This window comes from Aegilops tauschii, chromosome 5 (assembly GCF_002575655.3).
Source record: "Aegilops tauschii subsp. strangulata cultivar AL8/78 chromosome 5, Aet v6.0, whole genome shotgun sequence".
NCBI classification, from domain to species: domain Eukaryota; kingdom Viridiplantae; phylum Streptophyta; class Magnoliopsida; order Poales; family Poaceae; genus Aegilops; species Aegilops tauschii.
Window position 1 is genome coordinate 414,517,500 of NC_053039.3, and position 18,638 is coordinate 414,536,137.

Consider the following 18,638-nt stretch of genomic DNA (forward strand, 5'->3'; position numbering starts at 1 on the left):
TCTACCGATGTGATTTTCGTGGTAGGTTCTGCCTCCGAGGATATTCACGAGTATCCAGCTGAAGGGCAGTATCCCACTACCACTCTGTCAGGCAAGCAAAACCCCCTTGTTCATTCTGCTACAACCCCACTCTCTCGCTCATGCACTCTTTTACTGCGTTAGGGAAACAACGATTCAACTGTTACATGCTGCGGTAGTTGAACCCCTTTTCCTCTGCATGACCTGTCATTGCCACAGTAAATAGATGAAAACCACTAGCATGAGTAGGAGTTGTTTGAGCCCTGATGTGCCTACTCATTCATGCTTGTTTTTCATGCCTGGTACTGCTTAGAGTTGAGTCAGGTCTGATTCATCAGGGTTGAATTGTAATGGTGATGAACATGTCCTGCTGTGTGTGAACTAAGTGTGTGAAGACGATTTGCTAAAGGTAGCGGTGAGAGGCCATGTAGGAGTACATGGTGGGTTGTCTCATTGAAACCGTCCTCAGGAACTGAGTTATGTGTTTGCGATCCATGAACAACTACTACCACACGTTGGGCCCTGAAATATGACCCCGCTCGACTTATTAACCACCCTTGTCCTCTGTACAGGACTTGCAACTAGTTTCTGGTGTTTGTAGGATATGTGTTGGAGGCCGTGTGTAGCGCTGACCCTAGGGGTGGGCTATGATGCGGTAGATACACGGTGGCCCGTTGTACTGATTCGCCCGTTTGGTGTCTCAGGAACCCTTCACACATCATTTGAGGCCGTTGAGGACACCCCGGCCGGATTTCCTTGTGGATGGAACCCGAATAGGCGATAAACCTGGACTAGAGACTTGTGCGGTTAGTCAGGTCGTGGTATACACCCACGTCGGCTTTCGCTTGAAGTCTGCCGAGTACATGTCGTGTGCAGACGCTAAGTGGTGGAAACATGTGTGAAGAAGTACACCCCTGCAGGGTTATAAATGATCTATTCGAATAGCCGCGTCCGCGGTAAAGGACCTCTAGGTTGCCTATACAGTTCATAGACAAGTGAATTGAGAGTGGATACTCTAAAATGTGCAAGATAAGCATGCGTGCTATGGATGGCCTTCTCATAGGGAGACGGGAGCGGATCCATAGTGGTGTATTTATATGGTGAATATGTGGACTCATGTGCACCACCTCAAAGAGTTACTTGCAGTCGTAGTTCAGGTTAGCCACTGAGTCAAAGCTGGCTTGCTGGAGTTAAACTGAGCAGGGCCTAGCCCAACAACGTGTTGCGCTTATGTGTGGCCCAGGTCCGGGGGCTCCTGTCGGTGTACAAAAGTAGGGGCTCTCTTTTGACCCCTTTACTTGTGCATGGGCAGTCAGAGCCGCGCCCGCGGCCAAACTGAGCAGGGCAGAAGAGCGAAGCCGGAGCACGAGGCAATCAAAGCAACGCCAAGACCAGAGACATAAAGAGTAATAGGGCGAGGTAGACTCCCCCGGCAAGACCCTTGCCGGGGCGGCCTCCGCAGCCCCGTCAAGATCCTTGCCGGGGCAACTTGCCCGACGCCAGCAGAGTGCGCAACCCTTGAGCCCAGGGGTTCCAACACCATCAACCACATTGGAATCAAGGCTCGGGAGGTGCCTCCATGGTGGCATGCAGATCTTTGTGTAGATCATAAATACACAAGATCAGATGAGGACCAGAAGACGACGACCCTTGGCAAGATCCTTGCCGAGGAAACCCACGAGACCCCCGGCAAGATCCTTGCCGGCGACGACTGCGGTGCCATGGCAAGACCCTTGCCTGGGCCCCGGCAAGACCCTTGCCGAGGACGTCAGCGGGGCCGCGGCCAGGCCCATGTCTGCCAAGACTACACCACCACGCCAGCCCAGCAGCCAGCCAACGTGGCACTGCAACGCCTCATCAGCTCGGACGTGTGTCGGAGCCAGGCGAGGCGGCGACAGCTGGGACGAGATTCCTTGCCATCCTCGAAAAAGGATGAGGGGCACGTCGGCAGCGCATTAAATGCGTTTGATCGACGGTGCCAGAGGATAGACTCATCCACTATACACCTTTCCACCTCCTGTGTGCCACTGTGGCAACCCCTTTTGTCTATAAAAGGAGGCCCGAGGCGTACGGGAGAAGGATTCGAATCTTTTGGACAAGTTACACCCCGTAGCTAGTTCAAGAACTCAAGAACACTCGAATACACACCAAAGAAGGACTAGGGGTATTACACATCCTCGCGGCCCCAACCTGAGTAAACGATCTTTGTGCTACCTGCCAGACCCGCTCTTTGCACAACCTCGCCCGCCAACCGTAGAAGGGATCCCAGTGATTCCATAGGTGTTGATATCCCCTGACAAAAACCAAAGTTCGAACTTTGAAAAAATCATAGGTTTTTATACATATGTTCATATGGATGCATTCCACGAGTGTATAATGTTTTACATTGAAATATGTTAACATGTAAGCTACACAAAAATGATTTTTTTATTTTTAATAATGAACAATGCATGTACTGTTCACCATTATCAAAGTTATGAATTTCTTCTTTTTTTGTAGTTCACTAGAAGTGTGGCAAATTTTGGCAAGTTATTTCTATATGAGTTCCACATTTCCATTACTCATCATTAGGTGCGATCGCTAATCGGTTATTAGCGTTTTTGTGCTTTTTCAGCATTTTGCATTGTAGCTATTTTCTGTTGGTCATCATAAATTTATGACATGACTACACAGAATTTTTGCCTACTTTTGTAGATGGCTGGTAGCAGCTGTGAGAATCGAGTGTTCACCAACGTGCCCGAGGGGTTTGTCAAGCTCCTCGTCTCCATCACCAAGCTCGCGATCCGGCCAGCAGCTCGCCCGGAGTTCACACTCTATCAACACAAGCTCAGTGACGACGTGTCTATGCACCAAGCCGTGGTGCAGTTCAAGGGAGGACGATCTGCTGCTCGCCACTTGCGTTTTGTGGGAAGGGCCATGCCTACGGAGAGGCATGCCATGCAGATGGCTGCCCGTGAGGCGATAGCTCGCCTTCGGGACATCCTTCCTATGATGAAGACTCGTCGCTACCGCTACCTCCCATGCCATGTGCCCTACACCAGCCACTATGCGTTCGCCTGCCATCGGGGAGAAAGAGATGAAGCCATCGAGATGGTTGTGGAGTATCTCAAGGCTCTGGAGGAGTCTTTCGACAACCTCGTAGATGATCTTGTGGCTGCCCGCATGGACTTAGTCCGGGGCCGTCCTGCCAGCAGGAAGGAGCTTCTCCACATGGCGCCGCCTCTGACATTCGTCTCGTCTTCAGCCTCGTATGCACCGGCCGTTTTGGCCACTGCTCGCCGTCTGCCTACCACTAGGAGTTCGACCGAGTCATCGCTCCTATTCCAGTCAGAGCCGCACCGCCTGCCGCACGCGCTCTACCACCAGTCGCCCCCGCACCATCACCGCAGCGCAGCGTCACGCGCCAGGAGCCAGCTAGAGAGGAGGAGGTTGATTCTCCTGGACTACTGAGCCTTGCCATCGGCAAGGGGAAGGAGATCTTCACCATCTCCGATTGAGAGCACCGAGTAGCCATGTGTTATGCCTGCTTGTATGATGTGTTGTTTTATCTGTACGCTAGTTTGTATTGGTATGGTTTCTTCCGGAGTAGTACGCTAGTTTTTAATAACATGTCAGGATGTGTACGCGCATCCTGAGTACGTGCTGTATCACGTGATTGCTTTTCGCATGTAAGATTCATGTTAAGCACTTCTTCTCCATGAAAAATCATTTGTGTTTCTTTGAAAACCTTGAAACCTTTTAATTATTGCCTTTGCGAGATTTTTCTTGTGCTACACAGTTTTTCTCATGGGTTTTGCAAATAATACCCCAGACTGGAAAAATGTCTCGCCCGTGGACTCGCTCCATGCCCAATCAGCCAGAAGAGGTTTACGGGACACAGACCAGCAACAATTTCACTCAGGGTCAGTCCAGCCAACAAGACAGCGAAGCAGCACTGTCTCAAGTATGCCGTCTCTTCGAGGAAAGCCAGCAACAGCACCAACAGATGATGAACCATGTCATCAATATGGGAAACCACCGTGAACCCTATCAACCACATTCCAAGTTATCCGAGTTACAGAAGACTCGCCCCTCAACTTTTGCTCACACCGACAGACCACTGGAAGCCGACGATTGGCTTCGTGAGATTGAAAGGAAACTGATTATTGCTCAGTGCTCAGATCATGAGAAGGTGATTTATGCACCACACTACCTTACTGGAGCAGCCGCAGCATGGTGGGAAAACTTCCTACACATGCACCCCAGGGAACACAACATCACCTGGGAAGAGTTCAAGGAAGGCTTCCGTGGGGCACACATCCCCAGAAGCATCCTAAAGATCAAGAAGAGAGAGTTTGATGACCTGAAGCAAAGAGGCATGTCAGTGACAGAGTACAATGGTCAGTTCACCCAGCTGTCTCGTTATGCCTACGACGAGCACATGACAGAAAGCAAGAAGATGGAAAAATTCCTGGACGGCCTGGCACCAGCACTGAGATGCCAACTGATTGTGCACACCTTTCCGGATTTTAAGACGCTGGTGGACAAGGCCATCACCTTGGAGAATGAGCGCCGTAGTCTGGAAGATATCCGTAAGCAGAAGAGGGACAAGACGACTCTTGCCCGCAGCAACCGAGGCAAGACTGAGGTCCCGAAGACAGACACAAGGAGATCCACGACTACTGAGCCAAGGTCCGTCGGACAATTTCATGCCAGGGATAAGGAGTTCACATACCGTCCAGGGGTCACCTGCTATGCTTGTGGTCAACAAGGGCATTATGCTAAACAGTGCCCGAAGCCAAGAGACTCGGCACCCAAGCCAAAAAATGGTGGAAACAATCCCGCCCCCAAGCGCAACAACTTCAACCCCAACAACAACCACAGGAAGGGTCACCTGAACCATGTGACCAGGGAAGAAGCGCAGAATGCCCCAGACATCGTGCTCGGTACGTTCCCTGTCAACACAGTACCTGCCACGGTTTTGTTTGATTCTGGAGCTTCCCATTCGTTCATTTCGAAGAGTTTTGTTTCGCAACATGGTTTTCCGATACTTCCCTTGGAAAAATCTATGATCATCAAGTCCCCCGGAAATAAGCAAATCGCTCAGGGTTACTGCCAAGGAGTGGTCATTGAGTTCGAAGGGCTACAATTCCACGCGAATCTAATCGTGTTGGAAAGTAAAGGACTGGATGTCATTTTAGGGATGGACTGGTTGACCACCAACAAAGGATTCATCGACTGTTTCAACCGGACAGTGATTCTCACTCACCATCACGGCAAGACTATAAGAGTTTCCGCTCAAGAAAGGCCTCGATCACAGAAACCAAAGCTGAACAAAATGGACATCGCAGAACTGAGAAAAGTTCCAGTGGTATGCGAGTTTCCTGATGTATTCCTTGAAGAACTACCAGGCATGCCACCAGACCGAGAGATCGAATTCAGCATTGAACTAGCACCTGGCACCGCTCCCATCTATAAGAAGCCTTATAGAATGGCACCCTCAGAATTGGTGGAATTGAAGAAGCAGATAAAGGAGTTGTTGGACAAAGGATTTATTCGAGCCAGCTCCTCACCGTGGGGTTCGCCAGTGTTGTTCACCAAGAAGAAGGATGGGACACTGAGGCTGTGCATAGACTATCGAGCCCTCAATATGGTCACCATCAAAAACAAGTATCCGATGCCATGAATAAATGATTTGTTTGACCAGCTCGTACAAGCCAAGGTATTCTCAAAAATTGATTTGAGATCGGGATATCACCAATTGAAGGTACGGACGGAAGATATCCCCAAGACAGCTTTCACTTCCAGATATGGGTTATACGAGTTCACAGTGATGCCTTTTGGACTAACGAACGCCCCCGCATATTTCGTCCACCTCATGAACAAAGTGTTCATGAAATTCATGGACAAATTTGTGGTGGTATTCATTGATGATATTCTGGTTTACTCAAGGACACCAGAAGAGCATGCTGAGCACCTCAGAATTGTTTTGGGGGAATTGAGGAAACATCAGTTGTACGCCAAATTTAGCAAATGCGAATTTTGGCTAAGACATGTTGGTTTCTTAGGCCATATACTGAACCAAGAAGGCGTGGCCGTAGACCCAGTAAAAGTCAAGGCCATACTGGACTGGAAGCCACCCGCCAATGTTACTGATGTGCGGAGTTTCCTGGGAATGGCCGGATATTACAGGAGATTTATTGAAGGATTCTCCACTGTGGCGAAACCTATGACGCAGTGACTCAAGAAGGACAAGAAATTCGTATGGACGGAAGCATGTGAGCAAAGCTTCCAAGAACTCAAGAAGAAGCTGACAACCGCACCGGTCTTAACTGTGCCAGACATACACAAGAGCTTTGAAGTGTATTGTGACGCGTCCCGGAAAGGCCTCGGATGCGTACTAATGCAGGATGGCAAAGTTGTCGCATATGCCTCTAGGCAGCTGCGAAAACATGAGGAAAACTACCCAACACATGACTTGGAATTAGCAGCAGTTATTCATGCACTCAAGGAGTGGAGGCACTTTCTGTTGGGAAATCGCTGTGAATTATATACATACCATAAGAGCCTCAAATATATTTTCACACAGCCAGAGCTGAATTTACGCCAACGACGCTGGTTGGAACTGGTCAAAGACTATGACGTCGGCATTCACTACCACCCAGGGAAAGAAAATGTAGTAGCCGATGCCCTTAGTCGAAACCCCAGCCCGGACAATGACGGTCAGCAAGATTTGAGGCCTGAGTTTCAGCGAGAGTTCGCTAGGCTCAACATGATGTTAGTCTCCGAGGGCACCGTATCAAATCTGGAGATACAACCCACCCTGGTGGAACAAATCAAGAAGGCTCAACAGGGACATCCCAGCATCGAAGGCATAAAGAAGAAAATGAATCTTCGTAAGACTTCCGAGTTCGTCACTGACAGTGAAGGAACATTATGGTACCGAGACAGACTTTGCGTGCCTAAAATTGAGGAACTCAAGCAACAGATCTTGACGGAAAGCCACACCGCTCCATACTCGATCCATCCTGGAGGAACCAAAATGTACAAGGACAACCAGGAAAGATTTTGGTGGCACGGTATGAAAAGATATATAGCCACATTTATTGCTTGTTGCGATTCATGTCAGCGCATCAAGGCCGAGCATCAAAAGCCAGCAGGGCTACTCCAGCCAAACAGAATACCGGAGTGGAAATGGGATGAAATAGGAATGGATTTCATCGTTGGACTACCCCGATCACAACGTGGGAATGACGCCATATGGGTCATCACAGACCGACTAACCAAAGTTGCTCATTTCATTCCCGTGAAGACTACCTACTCCACCCAATGACTGGCAAAACTTTATCTCTCCCGTATAGTTTGCTTGCATGGAGTCCCAAAGACTATAATATCAGACCGAGGCACCCAATTCGTCTCCAAATTTTGGGATCACCTACAACAAGCTCTGGGCACGCAACTAGCTTTCAGTACAGCATACCACCCTCAGACTGATGGACAGACGGAACGTGTGAACCAAATCCTAGAGGATATGCTAAGAGCCTGTGTGCTCACCTATGGGTCCAGTTGGGAAGAGAGTTTGCCGTATGCCGAATTTGCTTACAACAACAGTTACCAAGCCAGCTTGCAAATGGCACCCTTTGAAGCATTGTACGGACGGAGGTGTCGTACCCCACTGAATTGGTCAGAAACAGGGGACAGCCGTGTCTTCGGCCCAGGCATGCTTAAAGAGGCCGAGGAAAAAGTTAAACAAATCAGGGACAGACTCAAGACAGCACAGAGCCGACAAAAGAGCTACTATGATCAGAAGCATCGTGAGGTCAGCTTTGAACCCGGTGATTCCGTATACCTCCGAGTATCTCCTATGAGGGGTCTGCAACGGTTCAAAATAAAGGGGAAGCTAGCCCCAAGATTTATTGGACCATTTTGTGTGAAGGCACGAAGAGGCACGGTAGCCTACCAACTAGACCTACCCAAGGAGCTGTCAGACGTCCATGACGTATTCCACGTCTCACAGTTGAGGAAATGCGTGAATAACCCGGAGAAACATGTACCTCACGAGGACATTGATATGCAGCCAGATCTCACCTACAGAGAAAGACCGGTAAAGATTTTAGAAGAGTCTGAACGGAGGACCCGTCAGAAAACGACGAAATTTTTCAGGGTTCAGTGGAGCAACCACACTGAGGATGAAGCCACATGGGAAAGGGAAGATTTCCTCCGGGCAGAGTATCCATACCTATTTGAGGATCAGCAGAAATATCGAGGACGAGATTTTTCCTAAGGGGGTAGGTGTTGTGACACCCAAGTTTTTATTTGGATTTTCCAAAAGGCTTTTATTTGACTTGAGGGGAGTGATCAAATTTTTTTCTTTAAGAGAACTCTCACTCTCAAATATTTTTTCTTTATGGCAAAAGTTTTATTTGGACCCACCCAAGATCTGTCCCTGGTCTTGGAGGTTCTTGCTTTTCATTTGGACTCAAGACAAAATGTTTTTCATTTGGGGAAAATAACTTTTGAAAATCTTTTTGGAAATGCACTATGGCTTTTGGAAAACTCCTTTGCCACTTTCAACTTTTCTCTCTTACCTTGGCCTTAGTGCAAATCCCCTCTCCTAACTCCTCCCTCACCTTTGGATCATGTTTTACACCTAATCCAGCAAGTTGAACCTCCCCATGTATCTATTTCCATTTAAATCTTATTCAAATAAATTTCTGCCTTATTTCCTAGCACTTGGAGATTTGCAAAGGAACTCCACTTTCTGTCTTGATTTTTGCCCCCAAACCTTTTTCCCCTCCTAGTCCTTTGAACCCTCAACCTAGAACCATGAAGATCCACTGGTCTTCAGTTCAAAATTTTCAAACTACACCTGCTACAAGTTTGGACCAGATTTGTCAAATTTGGTGAAATTCATTCAAAACCTTCTCCAAAAATTACAAGTAAAATCAGGCAGCCTCTGGGTGCATTGAGTGGTCACCTCACCAAGTTACAGCTCCAGAAAGATTTATCTCATGCCCAAAACCTTCTGTTGAACACCTGCAGTGCACTGTCTATGTCAAGTTCAGAAAATTCAGAGATTCAATCAGTGGCTTGCTGTCGTTTTCTTCTGAGAAGGACGTCGATCTCGCCAGTGCCACCGCGTTGCCTTGCTCCTCGTCCCCGCCCTCTTGTTCCTGCACCGCACGAACGCCTGGCGCCTTGCGGGCGTCGGCGACGAGCAGCAGAAGGTGCGCCGCCCCGTGACCGACGCCGGCGGCGGCTTTGCGGACGCCTGCGGGAGACACGGCGCCGACGACGCCACCCAGCGCCGCCCAAACCACCGGAGCTCGCCGCGTGGCCTTCCACTCCCCCGAATGCGCTGCCGCTCTCGTCGTGAACCGCAGGGCGCGGAGCGCGCTCTCTGCCGCCGTTGAGCCCGTGCGGTCACCTCACCGTGGACCGACGCCATTACGCCAAGACCGACCCCGTTTAGCTGTGAAACGACTCCAGTAACCTCCATTGATGCTGCCTGGCCGCTCAAACCACCTGCCAATCCACTGCCCCGCCGTAATCGCCCGCCCGAGATTCTCCGTTCACGGACACCCCGTCGATCTGCCTATAAATAGAGGCCCCGAGCTTCAACTCGAGCACCCACCATCCCTGCACTCCCCCTAGAGCACGCCTAGCCACTTGAAGAGCCCCGAGGAAGCCTCCTTCCTCGACTCCGGCCGCCGCGACCCACCACGGGATCCAGCCCGATTCGCCCCCGTGTGCGCTCCTCCGCCTCCATTCTCTTGCCAGTAGCTTCACCTTGCATCCCTCGTTCTGAACCACGCCTCAATTTGTAGCTTGCAGCCCTCCACCGGAATTCCCCATCCTCACCCGAGCCGCCGTCCGCCGGAGATAGTGTCGCCGTCGACGTGGTGCTCCCCGTTGGACGAGTCCACCACCCACCGACGCGGAAGAAGATGCTGAAGCTCTCGGTACCCTCCGTTTCTCCTAACTCGCCGTGGTTCGACGCCGGCGTCCACCGCAGTCTTCGGGTGCCGGCGAGCTTTTTAAACCTGACAGGTGGACCCCGCCTGTCAGCCTCTATTCTATTCTCCTTCGAACCGTTTTCTGTTGGCGCCTTCGGGCAAATACGTTTTCTCCTTTGCGCTTGCGCATTCCCAACCGAAGTGTTTTCTGTTTTCTCAGTTAAAACCCTGGAACTTTTCTGTTTCAATACAGATAAGTCCCTGGACAGAAACCTTTATAACTTTTTAATAAAAAGGAATTTTTGAGTGATTCTTTTTCTGACAATCTTCAAATTTTGTCTAGTTTTTTATGGGATTTATTTGGAAAATATTTGGAAAAGTTTCTGTGCATGTGTTGGTTTTCACGTTAGTACCCGTTTCGTGATTGTCGTAGGTTCCGGGAGAGGTGAAGGAGCCGCGAACTTCGCCGAGCTAGACTCCGACTTCTCCGAACCAGGCAAGCATGTTTTGAACATTTGATATGACAGGTGTTTTGCATGTTCGCGTGAAAGTTTGTGCGTGGCATATGAGTGTCGGTAAATACCTCGTTGCTTGTAAGGCAACGACCCGGTTGTTCCAAAGTCGTGATGATCTCTGGTGAGAGATGGCCTAACCATGTGGTGACATGAAGGGCAGCAAGGTGGTACTGTTGTAGCATACCAGCCTTGCATCATCCGACTTTCTCCGACGTTAACGTGGTTGGAGCTACGTTATCGTTCTTTTCCCGCATGTTCCAAAGTTGCGATGATCTCTGATGAGAGATGGCCTAACCATGTGGTGACATGAAGGGCAGCAAGGTGGTACTGTTGTAGCATACCAGCCTTGCGTCATCCGACTTTTCCGACGTTAACATGGTTGGAGCCGTGTTACCGTTCTTTCCCCCTTCCGTCTCATTGCCAGGATGCGGTTTAGTAAGTTGGTAACCTCTTTACGTGTACACACCAAACAGAGAGGCCGGGATGATGGTACCTTGGCCCAGGATTAAAGCCAGTCATCCGGTCATGGGGCATGGGTGTTTCCGGTTGGGACCGAGAGGGGGGGCACCCCCTTAAAGCGTGCATATAGAAATTTGATCCCATGCTACGCGAGGTTGTAGCCTCCCCATCTCAAGGTTTTTCTTGAATGTTGCCGAGGGTGATCCCTGGCTTCGGATGGTTGAATTGGGTGTGTACTGGTTAGACGTGTTTCTTCCAAAACACCGTAGACGGAACTAGTCCCCGTGACTACTGAAATCCGTTGGCTGTGGTTAAGTACAAACTCTGCAGAGTCAATTCTTTCCAAATCATCGTATCCATGATCAAGTAGTGTAAACATTATATCCATATCTATCCGTGTGAAACTTGTCCTCGGTGAACAAGCTCAAGTGGTAAATTCAGATTTATTGTTATTCCTGTGGATGGACTAACTTTATATTTGTCTCATGCTTGTGATAATTTATGTTCCCGAACTATTGTATTATTGAGCTACAATATAAGCCCTTTATGAGACGTCGCGCAGACGTCCGACTGTGGCGTGTACTCGTTTCTCACTTTAAGTATAAGCCCTTTATGTGATGTCGCATAGACGTCCGACTGTGGCATGCACTGTCTTTATTTTCTGTTGCAAGCCCTTTATGTGGTGTCGCCTCGACGCCCGACTCTGGCATTATTATTCTGCATTTTCCTCTCGAGGAGTCTTTCAGACACTCGTTTGGCACTTGTATTATTATTCCGCATTTTCCGCTCGAGGAGTCTTTCAGACACTCGTTTGGCACTTGTATTATTATTACGCATTTTCCGCTCGAGGAGTCTTTCAGACACTCGTTTGGCACTTGTATTATTATTCCGCATTTTCCGCTCGAGGAGTCTTTCAGACACTCGTTTGGCACTTGTATTATTATTCCGCATTTTCCGCTCGAGGAGTCTTTCAGACACTCGTTTGGCACCAGTATTATTATTCCGCATTTTCCCGCTCAAGGAGTCTTTCAGACACTCGTTTGGCACCAGTATTACTATTCTGCAGTTTCCGCTCGAGGCGTCATTCAGACCCTCGCTTGGCACCCAGTATTTATTATCTCTATGTCTGATCGCACTGGTTAACTTGTTCATGTGCTTCATGTTTACATTTGTCATACCTTATGTCCGAACTGTCTTGCGAGTACTTTCATAGTACTCACCTGGCTTGTTGATTTGGCCAGATGTTGACGAAGGCGATCTCTTGGATGAAGAGTTTGATAGCGCGTCCCAAGCCTAGAGGAGTCCCAGTCAGTCCTGCGCGATCCCGGATATTGGTCACTTGTATTGTATACGCTTCCGCCACCCGCAATAAGTCTTCTCGAGCCTCACTCCGACGCTCGAAGAGTTGTAGTCTTCTGGAATCATATCACTCGCTTCGCGATGATATTTCCACCACTGTTATTATCGTGAGTTAGTAGTTTGCCACCCTATCCGCCGTCTTGTTTTAGCGGCGTGTATGTAATAAATTGTTGGGCAGTCTCTGCTCAACCTTGTATTATATTTAGTACTCCTGGTATTTTTCTTCTGTGACCAAGATATTGTCTACCAGTGAGAAGGAATTCTTCCTCGCTGGTCCGTAAAAGGGATTGGTCTCTCAATAATTATTTTATTGAAAAACCGGTCGTGACAAGAAGTGTTGTCAATAATGGACAAATATAAGGAACCTAGCTCAAATATAATGAAAGCTGCCAATCTAACTTTCTCAGGCGATGCTGGCAAAACCAAGAGCACTAACACGATGAGATTGAACTTGAAGGAGGCACTTTCCCAACGCGATAAATGCATGGTAAGAAACCTTGTGCTGAACGGATGCATTGAATTTTTAAATGCAATCTGTATCTTTGACACTTGTCAATGCAGGAGCTTGATGATATCTACTGTGACTGTGAATGGATGCCCCGTAGATACACAGTAGCACCTTCACTAGCGGATGGTATGTGTAAATACATTTACTCTTATCTCTTTAATTTTCCAAATGGACAACCATTGGGTTCATGGACCATATAGGCACAATAATAAATAATTCCATACAAATGGGTCTTGTGCCACGTACTTCCTAATTAGCGTTTATTGAATCCAATCCCTATAGTGTCCCCTTAGTATCGTGCATTGAACTGTTAGCATACATGGTGTACTATGCTTATCATGCTTGGGCAAAAGAATTTTCCAGTGGTCAGATCTGTAAACCACTTGCCTATGCCCTGTTCAGGTGTTAAGTTTATTCAACGTCATGGTTCGGTCCATGGTTACCAAATACATGTGTCGTGTCATTGTATGATCTATAAGAGATCACCTCTACTTACTTCATTGCATTCCACTTGTCAAGAACTGAACAGGTCTCCACCTAGCAATAACTAGGAACTGATGTTTGTTTTAGAGCCATCTTCTCTCATTCATAGTCACATATTGTTTTTCGAGCACTTATTCACCAGTCAATCTCCTATCTTTTCAGGAATGCACATCGGCGAAGTACGTTTGAAATGCCCTGATGTTGAGATGAGCATCACTGGCGATCCTCATCCGACCCCAATATGATACTGGAGCTTGGCAAGAAGGCGGAGCAAAAAGGAGAAAATGATAACTGATGCAAAATTGCTAGCTGGGAAATAGTAGGCGGAGGGGCCAATATTCGTAAAGAGTGAAATAAAGCCACTTAGCTATTTGTTGTTCTGATGTATGAATGTTATGTTGATTTTTGTTGTATGAGTTTGTAATGTATTGCGTTGTGAAAGTGTGTGCTAACCATAAGCTCAAACGAATTACTTCTCCCGTTATTTTATTGAGTTTTCCTTTTTTTGGGGGAACTTGTTCAAACTTGCTTTTGGGTGGAATTTGACTTATGTGCATATGAGTGGGTTACATTTTCCCAAAATTGTGGCACTTTTTGGTAGGTTGTTTATTATGGCTAATTTAGCAATTGTATTCCTGTTTACCTTCATAGATTTTGCGAATGAGACATTTTCGAGCTTGAATTTTAAAATATCAAAAATCATAGATTGAAGTTTGAAAAAATCATAGGTTTTTATACATATGTTCATATGGATGCATCCCACAAGTGTATAATGTTTCACGATGAAATATGTTAACACGTGAGCTACACAAAAATGAAAATTTTGTGAAATTTTAATAATGAATAATGCATGTACTGTTCACCATTATCAAAGTTATGAATTTGTTTTTTTGTAGTTCACTAGAAGTGTGGCAAATTTTGGCAAGTTATTTCTATATGAGTTCCACATTTCCATTACTCATCATGTTTAAACCTTATGTAGAAGAGAAGATGACAGCAAAAGTGTTGTCAATAATGGAGAAATATAAGGAACCTACCTCAAATATAATGAAAGCTTCCAATCTAACTTTCTCTGGCGATGATGGAATAACCAAGAGCACTAAGAGGATGGGATTGAACTTGAAGGGGGCACTTTCCCAACGCGATAAATGCATGGTAAGAAACCTTGTGCTGAACGGATGCATTGAATTTTTAAATGCAATATGTACCTTTGACACTTGGCAATGCAGGAGCTTGATGAGATCTAGTGTGATTGTGAATGGATGCCCCATAGATACACACTAGTACCTCCACTAGCAGATGGTATGTGTAAATACATTTACCCTTATCTCTTTAATTTTCCAAATTGACAAGCGTTGGGTTCATGGACCATATAGGCACAATAATAAAGAATTCCATACAAATGCGTCTTGTGCCATGTACTTCCTGATCAGCGTTTATCGAATCCAATCCCTATAGTGTCCCCTTAGTATCATGCATTGAACTGTTAGCATACATGGTGTACTATGCTTAGCATGCTTGGGCGAAAGAATTTCCAAGTGCTCAGCTCTAAAAACCACTTTTCTATGCCCTATTCAGGTGTTAGGTTTATTCAACGTCAAGGTTAGGTCCATGGTTACCAAAGACATGTGTCGTGCCATTGTACGGTCTATAAGAGATCACCTCTACCTACTTCATTGCATTCCACTAGTCAAGAACTGAATAGGTCTCCACCTAGCAATAACCAGGAACTGATGTTAGTTTTAGTGCCATCTTCTCTCATTCATAGTCACAGATTGTTTTTCGAGCACTTATTCACTAGTCAATCTCCCATCTTTTCAGGAATGCACGTCGGCGAAGTACGTTTGAAATGCCCTGATTTTGAGATGAGCATAACTGGCAATCCTCGTCCGACCCGACATGATGCGAGGTGCTCTGCAGCTGCCAATACGATACTGGATATTGGCAAGAAGGCGGAGGAAAAAGGACAAAATGATAACTGATGCAAAGTTGCTAGCTGGGAACTAGTAGGCGCAGGGGCCAATATTCGTAAAGAGTGAAATAAAGCCACTTAGCTATTTTTTGTTCTGATGTATGAATGTTATGTTGTTTTTTGTTGTATGAGCTTGTACTGTATTGCGTTGTGAAAGTGCGTGCTAACCATGTGCTCAAACGGATTATTTTTCCCGTTATTTTATTGTTTTTTCCTTTCTTGGGGGAACTTGTTCAAACATGCTTTTGGGTGGAATTTGACTTATGTGCATATGAGTGAGTTACATGTTCCCAAAATTGTAGCACTTTTTGGAAGGTTGCTTATTATGGCTAATTTAGCAATTGTATTCCTCTTTATCTTCATAGGTTTTGCGAGTGAGACATTTTGGAGCTTGAATTTTAAACATATCGAAAATCATAGTATGAAGTTTGAAAAAAATCATAGTTTTTTATACATATGTTCGTATGGTAGCGTTCCACAAGTGTATAATGTTTCACGATAAAATATGTTAACACGTGAGCTACAAAAAAATGAAAATTCTGTGAACTTTTAATAATGAACAATGCATGAACTGTTCACCATTATCAAAGTTACGAATTTGTTTTTTTTTTGTAGTTCACTAGAAGTGTGGCAAATTTTGGCAAGTTATTTCTATATGAGTTCCACATTTCCATTACTCATCATGTTTAAACCTTATGCAGAAGAGAAGATGACAGCAAAAGTATTGTCAATAAATGGAGAAATATAAGGAACCTAGCTCAAATATAATGAAAGCTGCCAATCTAACTTTCTTAGGCGATGATGGCAAAACCAAGAGCACTAACATGATGGGATTGAACTTGAATGTGGCACTTTCCCAACCTGATAAATGCATGGTAGGAAACCTTGTGCTGAACGGATGCATTAAATTTTTAAATGCAATCTGTATCTATGACACTTGTCAATGCAGGAGCTTGATGAGATATGCTATGATTGTGATTGGATGGCCCCTAGATACACAGTAGTACCTTCACTAGTAGATGGTATGTGTAAGTATACATTTGCTCTTATCTCTTTAATTTTCCAAATGGACAAGCATTGGGTTCATGGCCATATAGGCACAGTAATAAAGAATTCCATACAAATGGGTCTTGTGCCACGTACTTCCTGATTAGCGTTAATTGAATCCAATCCCTATAGTGTCCCCTTAGCAGCATGCATTGAATCTTTAGCATACATGGTGTACTATGCTTAGCATGCTTGGGCAAAAGAATTTTCAAGTGGTCAGCTCTAAAGACCACTTTTGAGATGAGCATCACTGGCGATCCTCGTCCGACCGCACATGATGCAAGGTGGTCTGCAGTGATGTCTACTACACAACCTTCTTCTTGTCGACGTTGTTGGGGCTCCAAGTGCAGAGGTTTGTAGGACAGTAGCAAATTTCCCTCAAGTGGATGACCTAAGGTTTATCAATCCATGGGAGGCGTAGGATGAAGATGGTCTCTCTCAAACAACCCTGCAACCAAATAACAAAGAGTCTCTTGTGTCCCCAACACACCCAATACAATGGTAAATTGTATAGGTGCACTAGTTCGGCGAAGAGATGGTGATACAAGTCCAATACGGATAGTAGATATAGGTTTTTGTAATATGAAAATATAAAAACAGCAAGGTAGCAAGTGATAAAAGTGAGCGTAAACGGTATTGCAATGCTAGGAAACAAGGCCTAGGGTTCATACTTTCACTAGTGCAAGTTCTCTCAACAATAATAACGTAATTGGATCATATAACTATCCCTCAACATGCAACAAAGAGTCACTCCAAAGTCACTAATAGCGGATAACAAACGAAGAGATTATGGTAGGGTACGAAACCACGTCAAAGTTATCCTTTCTGATCGATCTATTCAAGAGTCCGTAGTAAAATAGCACGAAGCTATTCTTTCCGTTCGATCTATCCTAGAGTTCGTACTAGAATAACACCTTAAGACACAAATCAACCAAAACCCTAATGTCACCTAGATACTCCAATGTCACCTGAAGTATCCGTGGGTATGATTATACGATATGCATCACACAATCCCAGATTCATCTATTCAACGAACACAAAGTACTTCAAAGAGTGCCCCAAAGTTTATACCGGAGAGTCAAGACGAAAACGTGTGCCAACCCCTATGCATAAGTTCACGAGGTTACGGAACTCGCAAGTAGATCAACAAAACATACATCAAGTAGATCACGTGAATATCCCATTGTCACCATAGATAAGCACATGCAAGACATACATCAGGTGTTCTCAAATCCTTAAAGACTCAATCCAATAAGATAACTTCAAAGGGAAAACACAATCCATTACAAGAGAGTAGAGGGGGAGAAACATCATAAGATCCAACTATAGTAGCAAACCTCGCGATATAACAAGATCGTACCACCTCAAGAACACGAGAGAGAGGGATCAAACACATAGCTACTGGTACATACCCTCAGCCCCGAGGGTGAACTATTCCCTCCTCGTCATGGAGAGCGCCGGGATGATGAAGATGGCCACCGGAGAGGGATTCCCCCCCTCCGGAAGGGTGCTGGAACGGGTCTAGATTGGTTTTCGGTGGCTACAGAGGCTTGCGATGGTGGAACTCTCGATCTAGGTTATGTTCTGGAAGTTCGGGTATATCTAGGAGAAGTTGGCGCCGGGAACGAGTCGGGGGGGTCTCTGAGGCGGCCACGAGGTAGGGGGGCGCGCCCAGGGGGTAGGGCGCACCCCCACACTCGTGGGTGCCTCGGGACTCTTCTGGCCCATCTCTGATACTCCGTGGGCTTCTTCTGGTCCAAAAACTAATCTCCATGAAGTTTCAGGTCAATTGGACTCCATTTGGTTTTCCTTTTCTACGAAACTCAAAAACAAGGAAAAAACAGAAACTTGCACTGGGCTCTGGGTTAATAGGTTAGTCCCAAAAATCATATAAAATAGCAGATAAATGCATATAAAACATCCTAGATGGATAATATAATAGCATGGAACAATCAAAAATTATAGATACATTGGAGACATATCAGCATCCCCAAGCTTAATTCCTGCTCGTCCTCGAGTAGGTAAATGATAAAAACAGAATTTTTGATGAGGAGTGCTACCTAGCTAATTCTCAATGTAATTTTCTTTATTGTGGCATGAATGTTTAGATCCATAAGATTCAAGACAAAAGTTTAATATTGACATAAAAATAATGATACTTCAAGCATACTAATAAAGCAATCATGTCTTCTCAAAATAACATGGCCAAAGAAAGTTATCCCTACAAAATCATATAGTCTGGCTATGCTCTATCTTCATCACACAAAATATTTAAATCATGCACAACCCCGATGAGAAGCCAAGCAACTGTTTCATACTTTTGATGTTCTCAAACTTTTTCA